The sequence below is a fragment of the Adiantum capillus-veneris genome, chromosome 18 (assembly GCF_014529385.1).
Source record: "Adiantum capillus-veneris isolate H3 chromosome 18, ASM1452938v2, whole genome shotgun sequence".
In the NCBI taxonomy this organism is placed as follows: domain Eukaryota; kingdom Viridiplantae; phylum Streptophyta; class Polypodiopsida; order Polypodiales; family Pteridaceae; genus Adiantum; species Adiantum capillus-veneris.
The window spans coordinates 32,915,628-32,926,725 of NC_140948.1; the positions used below are offsets into that span (position 1 = coordinate 32,915,628).

Here is an 11,098-nt window from a genome sequence, read left to right on the forward strand (position 1 = left end):
GGGCCAAGGTAACAGCATGTGCGCGCGGGTGGGATGGTTACCCCATGCGTCTCAATCTGGACGACGAGACCCTGGATTCAAATCGAATCGACGCCCGCCCACATTTTCGCGTTGACTTGCCGCTCGTGCAGGTTTAATTTGCCTCGAGCTTCCCACATCCACTTCCGAGCCGTCGATCCCATCACTCCCCTCTCTTTAATGTTATGTGTTACTTAGTGACGTGGCACCACTGCCCTTGTCGCTTCGCACAAAGCAGGTCAAACAATAATACAATTTGTACTAGGGGCGGCCACCAGCCACTTATTCAGTGTCATGAGCTGACGACACATGTAGAAACAGAATATGCCATCAAGCATCGCTCTTCAACTCTGTCGCTCCACCAAGTGCCCTCTTTCTTCCTGGCCATGGATAACCTTCTTCTCCAGCTGGCTCTATGTTCTCAGCTCACAATTGGGAGCGGAAGCATGCTGCTAGTCCCTCGGAGAACTCTACCCTCTCACATGCTGCGTATGGCTATGCATGCATGTACTATGATGTACTAATATTGTATTCTCTCAGTCGTCCTTGCAAAGTGCCCTATACTCTGTGATTCACTAGCTGCCCTAGTGTGACACCCGCCTCATCCACCCTATCCAATGATGAGAGTTATGGTTTACTGTTGTCGTCGACTAGTCTTGCACAGGGACGTATCCAGGTCGGTATTACCATGCACGTAGCTAGGTGCCCTGCACATATCTTAAGGTAATGCTTAGCATTAATGAGAGTTGGAGCAAGCGAGCAAGCTCCCATAGGCATAGTCGGCTCAGTGCAGGTAAAGGTCCATGATTGGACACAGATCTGCAACATGTTGCGCAGCATAATTGGTTCGCAGCTTTAATGGCAAGCTTGAGGTAGTCAATTCTTATATGCAAGAGAACACACAAATGCAAAGAGAAACACCCGGGAAGCAAATGCAGACTAGACGAAAGGTCATGGGGAAAAAGAGACTCCCAAAAGCGCCAGGTGTGTGTGTGTGTGTGTGTGTGTGTGTGTGAGAGAGAGAGAGAGAGGGCTCCTAGAAGACAGAGCTAGGTGGGGGGACAGCTTCACAGAGTCGATTGATGGCCCTCAGCAAGAGCCAGCTGTCCTTCACACCGATCAATCGAGGTGCAAACAACAGGGTGATGCTCGGGTTGAAGGCGTTAGCCCTCCACGCTCTACAGGGTTCTCTCTCTCTCTCTCTCTTTGTGTCTGAAGGACAAGTGAGTAAGGGGGGGGCCCAATCATGTATAATGCCATGATAAGCAGAATCTCCCAAGATACCATGGCGAGGCAGCCTGGAAGCAGCGCGACGAGCACCCAGATGGCACAGGAATTAGCAGAGGAAATCCGCGATTGGAGAGCAGATAACAGTCGTCTGTCATGTGTCGTGCAAGCAGGATCAAATGAGCAGGTATTGCAACAGGCCCACGAATAGAACACGCAAAAATATTATTGACGGGGCTTGAACGGCAAGATCGCATGCTTGGTTTGCTGGTTACGGAGGTAGACCAGCGGGTGGCTGCCTGTCTGAGTTCTAATTCCCTTTATGCCTTTTAGAGGGTGGAGGAATTCCATTCCAAGGTTGTGACCCTGGATGAGATTGGGGGGCATATGCTGAACAAACGAATAAAAGTACGAAGTTGCCAACTTCTAAATTTTGTCTCCTCCATTTGTGTCAAATCTAGAGCTTTATGGTAGGTAGCCTTTCATCAGTTTCTTGAGAGCCTTCTTGTTACAAACAATGAATACCCACTAATGCATTTGGCAATCAAAAAAACTATGAATCTTAAAAAAAAAAAACAAGAGATAAAATCACAAGGTCTGTCAGGCATGATAAAAATTTCTTTTTGACATGTAATTTTTCAAGCCCCTTTTCATATGCTTTATGTAATACAATCAACTTATATAATTTTTCACTAGTATGTGACTAGCGTGTTGTTGCGGCTAATTAGAAGCAAAGATAAGTTTGTGACACTTTCTTTCTTTATTTTTCTCCAAGGTGGCAACATGTGCAAACATTCTCTATGCATCGATGAGGTAAGTGCCAAATATATTCTTTGATGCTTCATTATTAACTAAGATCATCCTCCAAAGCTACGATAAGACAGCTATAATAACTAAATATCAATACTGACATCTCATATAGAAAAATGGAGGAGATGACATCTAAACCCTTTAAGAAGACAATCCAAATGAAAATACATCCACATCAATGTGTTTATCTTTATAACCTTTTTGAAATATAAAGTAATTGTTGGCTGCTTTAAAGCTGCTATATTGTTCCATTGACTTGGTTATTTTTTGATGTTCATTGGTTGGAAAATGACTTAGCGGTGATACATTTTTTTGCTTGTAGCATGGTCTAATTTTTGTAGGATCTATAGATGGGATGTATAACCTTGGTGTACATGGTGTATAACATATGAGGATTTGAAGACTTGCATATCACATAATATTTCAATCATAATTTTTGAGATTTTGTTGTTCAATTAGCCAAGAAAGTTGGTGCATGAGTAACATGCTTTTACATGATTTGTTAGCGTGTCACATTAACATGCTTTTACCAGCTTTCTTGGCTAATTAAACAACAAAATTTTAACGTGACACGATAACTCTTCTCATGGACGTGTTTGTGTGTGTGTGTGTGTGTGTGTGTGTGAGAGAGAGAGAGAGAGAGAGTTTGCACAGCGTACTCTAGATGGAAGTGCCTATCTTTATGAGACTACTATCATCCTCTCTCCATTTAGCTTACCATGGGAAAATTTTAATCCTTTAAGAGAGATATTTCATTTGGTTTTTGGTTTTTTCAATTTGTCCATGTGGCTAGTTGTACAGCTCCAAGTTGTTTCTTCAGTGCACTCAGAATCATCACCATTTGTATTATTTCTTAGAGTTGTTTTTAAGTAGTACAAATTAGCCTCTTTTCATTGAGAGAGAGAGAGAGAGAGAGAGAGAGAGAAGAAGATAAATCTCTCTCTCTCTCTCTCTCTCTCTCTCTCTCTCTCTCTCTCTCTCTCTCTGTATCTATATACCTGTGCGTGTAGAAGCCCCATTGTTTCATCCCACGAAAAATCCTGTTTATCATCTTTTACCAAAAATTGAGGAAATTTTAATTTGAGCAGTTATGAGAGTCAACCTCTCTCTAATCTCTTTGTCTCTCTTTCTCTCTCTCCCTATCTTCCTTTCATCGATTAGAACCTTTCTGATCTCTCTCTCTCTCTCTCTCTCTCTCTCTCTCTCACACACACACACACACACACACACACGTATACACAAATACACACGCACGTATGCACGTGTTGAAATTGACCTATCTACCATCCCAAAAGCTGATTCACACAAGAAGACGTCCTCTTGCTAAATCTAATAGTGGGTTGTCCACAAAATTCCTCTCTTTGTCAACTCTCTCTCTCTCTCTCTCTCTCTCTCTCTCTCTCTCTCTCTCCCCGGTGACATACTTGAGTTGCATCGAGAGCTACCCCATGGATGGTCGAGCTTTGCCATAAGCAGGCAAGCCCTCCTCTCTCTATAAAATATACTCAATGTTTGAGTTTTTGTTAATGTCTCTGTCATGTGCATGTACATACATACATGCACTCACTATAGTAATCGATAAATTGAGAGCAGGGACACCAACACAGGTGCCCAATTCCAACAATTTTTTCAAGCACTTTAAGCAACGGTATATAAGTGTCTCTTTATAGTTATTTTTAAAATTTTGAAAATACACTTGCTTGTTTCCAAAATACACGGATGTCATTGTGGCAAGCTACGGTAAGTAAAAGTTTGTTAGTATAGTACACCTAATGTGTTCTTGGTAGCCTCTGGGAGAGGACAAATGTGTAATCTTCAACACCTCAAGGCTCGGCTTAAGCTTGAGGTCTTTTTGTAATTTCTTTGAGATTTAAATACATTCACTTACTATTGTGATTTTGGTAGGTTTTTTTTATTTGAAAATACACTTTCATAAATTGTTAAAAGATATCAATATTGGTCTTAAAAAAACCCTTTGAAAAAACAAAGGCAAATTTATCTTTAAAAATTAGATTCTCAAATAAAATATCCACAAGAATTGTCTTTTTTTTTTTTGTTATGTGTACTTAAGTTTAATCATTTACTTTATGTAAAGTAGAAAGCCTTTTGACTTTACATTTTCCAAAGTCTTTTTGTTATGTGTAGTTAAATGGTTCAGGTACTTTGTGTAAAGTAGAAAGCCTTTAATTTTCAATTCCCAAAAGTCTTTTCATTTCCAACAAAGTTACTATTCACTTTTGCATTTTACATCTTCATACCTTTGACTTTTGCATTTTAAAATAGAGGTCTTATAAGGTTTTCCATTAAGTGAAGCATAGAGTGACACATGGAGGGTCTCCTTCCTTGAAAAATTTAAGTTGCTTCATATATAGTATAGATATATAACGTTAATTTAAAGATATACTAGTATGTGACCCGCGCGTTGCTGCGGCTTTAAAAAAATGGCATCTAATCATAAAATGCTGTCTTTGACGTGAAAATTTTTGAAATGCTTTCTTTTTACATATAAGGCACATATATTTTATCAGTATATTTAACCAATATTGACACCTTGAAACTTGATAGCAATTGAAGCAAACATAAATCGTTGAATTGCTTATCTTTGCAAATGTTTTATGCATCATATTGAACTTAACGCTGTGTTGCAGAATTGAGGGTATGACCTGTAAGCATGTACTCTCTCTCTCTCTCTCTCTCTCTCTCTCTCTCTATATATATATATATATATATATATATATATATATATATATATATATATATATATATATATAGTGGTGTGTGGGTCTTGTAGGTGTGTCCGACCACCTAGTGTGGGAGGACACTAGTAGGTTCTTGGCATATGTAACCAACCTCTCTTGCTATAAGAGAGATGACGGATTAATGAATTGGAGGTCTAGTTTTGGTCTAGTCTCTCTCCTGTAACAGTACGTTAATTGGTGGAGGAGACGGGCATAGGTTTGTTACAAGTCTTCTTTCTTGAAATCGTTTCTTGCGTGTCTGTCGAATAGCTACAGCTATGGCGCTATTGTTCGACCCAAGATAGCTGCTACCTTCAATTTGCATCCCATTCCATGCAAGATGGTGCACCTAATGAGTTGAATCTCGCAGTTGCGCCTTCTTTATCTGCTTGCAACTCTGCTACAGCTAACGCTACCTGAGAAAAAATAACCCGGCACGCCAAGGTCTTGTGCTAACCTGTGTAGCAAAGGTCGCCAATGCTCCTCCTCCCTTACGAAGGGTTTCCAGACCACTGTATGAACGAACCTTCAACTTCCTTCCAGCCAATTGCAAGAGGAGGCAGCCCTATTGCAGCTCAAGCCCTCGTCACATTTCCGCCCTTCGCTTCTCGAGTGAAGTTGCATGAGCTACAGAGAGCTGTGGAGGACGCACACCGAGTGCAAACAATGAAGGAGCTGGGGCGAGAGCGCATAGAAGGTGACGTGTGCGAGGTGTTGTTGAAGACGAGGGCCATCAAGGTGCACGTGGGGGACTAGGACGCCTCCCAAGGCTAGTGGTGCAAGAAAGATGGACGGTTACAGCCCTGGCATGTTCAGCCCCTTTTATTGCAAGAACCCTCTCTCATGGAGCTTTCGGGATCACGCCTACAAGACAGTCCCATCAAAGCAGTGGCTAGCTTGTTAATGCATTTGGATTTTGGCGAGTGTTTTCCTGCGACAACCTACACTGAACATGCTCTACACAACCGATTCTCTTGGGATATTTTGCAGTTTGCCGTTGGTTTTCAAATGTTCTTGTTTTGAGCATGCTCTAAAAGACGGGAGTTGCTACACCTTGACTGTTGCAGAGGTACCTGATCTTCTAGTCTTGCTGGTCATGAAGCAGAGTGTCAATCGTGAAGCTCAACTTTTCATTGTGTTTAGTGGTAGTCTTTTCATCTTTGGTTCCTTTCGCAATCTAGTTTTTATTGAATAACCGTTACCATCACACCAAGCTCCTTCGGGAAGGGATGCATGTCGCAAAAATTTCGCACCCAATCCTCAGTCAGCCTCAGTCAGTCCTTCCTCGTTTTGTCCATTTCATTGGGATAGAGACCTAATGTTTGCATAAGTGAGACGTACGCGTTCCATGCCTTGATGTGTTCGGCATGATGATGTTCTCTCTCTAGTCGAGTCCACTCCCCAAGCTCAGTCCTTAGCCCCTAAGTTGTTGTATGATCACTCCCCCCGGATGAGGCGTTGGAGTTGATCCCTTCCTGTCGAGTCCCTTCCCAGTCCAAACTTGTAAAAAGATGTCCATCTTTTTCTCCCTAAGGGGGGAGGTGTGGTGTGTGGGTCTTGTAGGTATGTCCGACCACCTAGTGTGGGAGGACACTAGTAGGTTCTTGGCATATGTAACCAACCTCTCTTGCTATAAGAGAGATGACGGATTAATGAATTGGAGGTCTAGTTTTGGTCTAGTCTCTCTCCTGTAACAGTACGTTACAATATATATATATATATATATATATATATTATATATATATATATATATATATATATATATATATATATATATATATATATTGGGCTAATTAAGATTAAGGTGCATGAAGCCTCTTTTGGTATGCCTCCTTCACACGTGGCCACTCCAATACAGTCTCCTTCCACTATCAAATGGGGGCACCTAGCAGCTTCCCAGATCTTGAACTCCCCCAACGCCTCATAAGGCAGAGCAAGGGGGCCAATGCAATGTCCGCATACCCTATTCTCTACCCTCCAAAAAATCGACCTCCAGCAAACACATCATGGAGAGCTCCATCCAATGTCTCGAGCGCCTCTACGAAGTCCTTCCGGCCTCGCCCTATCTTCTCTCCTTGGAAGCTTTGAACAATCCGCGCTCTAGCGTGTAACATTTAATGGTCTAAAAACTTATGTGTAGCGGAAATTAGCATGAACATAGTGGGCATTTCATTAGAATAGATTCCTAATGAGAATTACAAGAGTGCCTGGGTGGAGAGAGCAACAAAAAGCATAACACCTAGTTAAATAGCATCAACAATACTTTCAAAAGAGAGAGAAATTAAGCTATTGACAACAGTTGAGGACCGGATTTGCATGGAGCCAGTCCCCCCTCCAAAAGGCTTTGTATTATGGTTTCTCCCATCAAGAGAGACATTGTACAATACAATTCTTTGTGTTCCTTCAAGACTAGCTAGTGCAATGAAGATGAAAGCTTCATGCACTAAGCAAAACACTTAGCAAACACAACATCAATTATCCCCGGTCTCAGACCCAAGACCTCACACACCTTCGAAGATGGTGAGAGCTAGCAGGGTATGAGAGTAGATTGAGAGGAAGAAGGAGTATCTTACGAGAAAGATGTACATCTCCTCACATAATCACTCATATTAGCATAGCTTAGCTTAGTAATTAGCATGGTAGAGGAGATGAGCATGCATTGAAGCTTGGCTCTTGGTTGGATTTGCATCCACATGCCAAGAGTGTGTCGATGTAAGCTTCTATCTCACAAGCTTGGAGTAGGTGATGAGCTCTCCATTAAAGCTTGGGAAGAGATAGTCTTCTCTTTCTTCACACATGAGATTGTGTGAGTGTATGTGTGATAATGCCTTGCAAAAATCAGCCCCCTCTCTCTCTCTTGGGTGAGCCCTCTTGCTATTTGCTCTTGTAGGCTCCCCATTGGACCTCCCCAAGGCTAGCCTATCACAATTAAGCAGCATAAGTGATAGCCTTCAGACATGTGTCCCCCTTTCCCCTTTTGTGAGAGCTTTAGGTAATTTAATAATTAAACTAAACTCTCATTGGACCCCTTTGCCTCCTGGCCAATAGGAATCAGGCAAGCCATTGGGCTCCTCAATGCTCATTGGACCCCTTGGGAGACTGTCCAATAGTCTTCTAGAGGACTTAATTCTCATTGGTTCTTTTATTAAGTGTTTTTGAATTAATTAAACTAGATTTACTCTAGCCTAATTCTCATTGGTCCACCTCCAAGGCCATCCAATAGGAATTGGGTACACCTTGTGGGCATCTGGCCTAGGGAGCTGACATGTGTCCCTCATTCCCTTTGTGTAAAGGGAGCCTGTGTGTGTGTGTGACTTTCTCTCTCATCCCCTACTCCCAAGGCTCGCCCCCTCCTATGTAGGGATTTGAAAAGACTTTTTGGTCACACACAAAGCATCCAATTTCCCCTAGGGTTGACCTTTGGACACAACCTTTGAATTTTGGAACCTTAGCATTTTGGAAGTCTTAATGGGCTGAACCTTAGGGTCTTTTTAGCCCATTGTTGCACATGGCTCTTTTGCAGATGGCCCCCCTTTTGGATCCCTATTTTCCCTCCTTTGGACCCCTACAATGGTCGGTCTGCTAGCTTAACCAATATTCTAGCTTTTTCTCCCCTGGCACTTCCCCACATTAAATGATCAGTTTAATATGAGAAAATCATTTAGGAGAATTAGATATTGATTATTATGACAAGCGTTGTAGAGCTTCTTGTCAACAAAGTCTGCCCAAGAGTAGGGGCGATTGCACTGTGGTATTTATTGTCAGAAAGAAGGGATACATGACCAGGAGAGGGTCAAACTTCTTCAATGTATTGCAAAACGACCAAAGACTCACAAACAGGGTTGCCGTTTTGGATGAGCATAGGGATCTTCTTGTGGATGGGGTTAACCTAAAGCAAGAACTCACTCTTGTTTTGAAGGTCTTCCTCTATGTACTCTTATTTTACCCCCTTTTCATAATTAAGGGCAATGAGGACCCGCAGGCCAAACATGTTGGACCATCGGTGGAGAACCTTGAGCGTCAATGTGGCCATGGCGAATTACAACACTGCACCAGCAATTGAGAAGCCAAAGAATTCGTTTTGAGGGCTCTCTCTCTCTCTCTCTCTCTCTCTCTCTCTCTCTCTCTCTCTCTCTCTCTCTCTCTCTCTCTCTCTCTCTCTCTCTGTGGATAATTTCCTATGACGTTAAAACAATTTTCTTCTTCCTCTCTCTTTGGTGCGAGCAACGAAAAGCTGCAATGTTGCGTGGATGCGCCAAGAGCCCTGGAGAATTTTGTAAGCTACTCTCTCAGTGTTCGGGAAAAATGTGTCTCAACTTAATAGCGTGTCGTTTCCAATTTCAGAAATACTGGTTGAGGGCAAGGGCAAAAGAAGAAATTCCACCCCAAAATAGAAAAAAATAGTGGTAAAACCCGGCAAATGCCCCTAATTTTCTAAAATTTCCTCCTACCAACCTCAAGGAAAGGAATCTTGTATGTTTAGAAAAGTGATTTTTCATGAACTCTCTCTCTCTCTCTCTCTCTCTCTCTCTCTCTCTCTCTCTCTCTCTCTCTCTCTCTCTCTCTCTCTCTCTCACACACACACACACACACACACACACACACACAAACACATGCGCGTGCACGTGCGCGTGGTGTACAATACCCTAGTCGCTTCTCTCAGTTCTCTGTCTCTCTCCAAAGTCTAGCTAGTCTCTCTCTCTCTCTCTCTCTCTCTCCCTCTCTCTCTCTCTCTCTCTCTCTGACTCTGACTCTCTCCCTCTCTCTCTCTCTCTCTCTCTCTCTCTCTCTCTCTCTCTCTCTCTCTCTCTCTCTCTCTCTCTGACTCTGACTCTCTCCTCTCTCTCTCTCTCTCTCTCTCTCTCTCTCTCTCTCTCTCTCTCTCTCTCTCTCTCTCTCTCTCTCTCTCTCTCTCTCTCTCTCTCTCTCTCTCTCTCTCTCTCACACACACACACACACACACACACACACACTGTGTGCAAGAAAAACGGCTCCTACAGCGTGCATAAACACACACTATGTGCACGGATTGCATGCAGCTAATTAGCAGGTCTCTCTCTCTCTCTCTCTCTCTCTCTCTCTCTCTCTCTCTCTCTCTCTCTCTCTCTCTCTCTCTCTCTCTCTCTCTCTCTCTCTCTCTCTCTCTCTCTCTCTCTCTCTCTCTCGTTTCGCATACACACACGAATACGGACAGCAGTGCACATCTTGCAGTTGATCTCTTCAAAGCTTCCATGAGTTCCATGCATATCATCGAGGGCTTCGAGCTCACCGAGTTGCCGGCAGCTCTTGCAAGTTGCAGCGTGCGCACTGCGCACACGCTCTGCAGGTACGAAATTACGAATATCGAGCTCGCCAATAACTATTGCAGTGTCGTGCATGCACACACACACAGAAGTGACAGTACACACATGCTCTGCAGGTACATCGGACGAACATCATATCGTGCTATTGCATCATCATTTCTCTCTCTCTCTCTCTCTCTCTCTCTCTCTCTCTCTCTCTCTCTCTCTCTCTCTCTCTCTCTCTCTCTCTCTCTCTCTCTCCAGTTTCTCTCTCTCACACACACTGTCACAGTGTCACTGTGTCACACACACTAAGCGAACATGGATGATGGACATCAATTGCAGCCTGCAAGATAGTACTAAATATTATGAGCACGTGCAGCAGAAGAAGGAGAAACAAACACTCTTTGTAGAGCTTCTTGTCAACAAAGTCTGCCCAAGAGTAGGGGAGATTGCACTTTGGTATTTATTGTCAGAAAGAAGGGATACATGATCGGGAGAGGGTCAAACTTCTTCAATTTATTGCAGAACGATCAAAGACTCGCAAACAGGGTTGCCGTTGTGGATGAGCATAGGGATCTTCTTGTGGATGGGGATAACCTGAAGCAAGAACTGACTCTTGTTTTGAAGGTCTTCCTCCATGTACTCTTATTTTACCCCCTTTTCATAATTAAGGGCAATGAGGACCCGCAGGCCAAACATGTTGTACCATCGGTTGAGAACCTTGAGCGTCAATGTGGCCATGGCGAATTACAACATTGCACTAGCAATTGAGAAGCCAAGGAATTCGTTTTGAGGGCTCTGTGTGTGTGTGTGTGTGGATAATTTCCTATGACGTTAAAACAGTTTTCTTCTTCCTCTCTCTCTGGTGCGAGCGACAAAAAGCTGCAATGTTGCGTGGATGCACCAAGAACCCTGGAGAATTTTGTTAGCTACTCTCTCAGTGTTCAGGAGAAATGTGTCTCAACTTAATAGCCTGTTGTTTCCAATTTCAAAATACTGGTTGAGGGCAAGGAAAAAAGA

General features: G+C 42.9%; 1 pseudogene; it reads right to left on the reverse strand.

Moving 5' to 3' along the window:
• Positions 1–6,592: 6,592 nt before the first annotated feature.
• Positions 6,593–8,826, reverse strand: LOC147435457 (glutathione S-transferase U25 pseudogene; annotated as a pseudogene).
• Between the last annotated feature and the right edge of the window lie 2,272 nt (positions 8,827–11,098).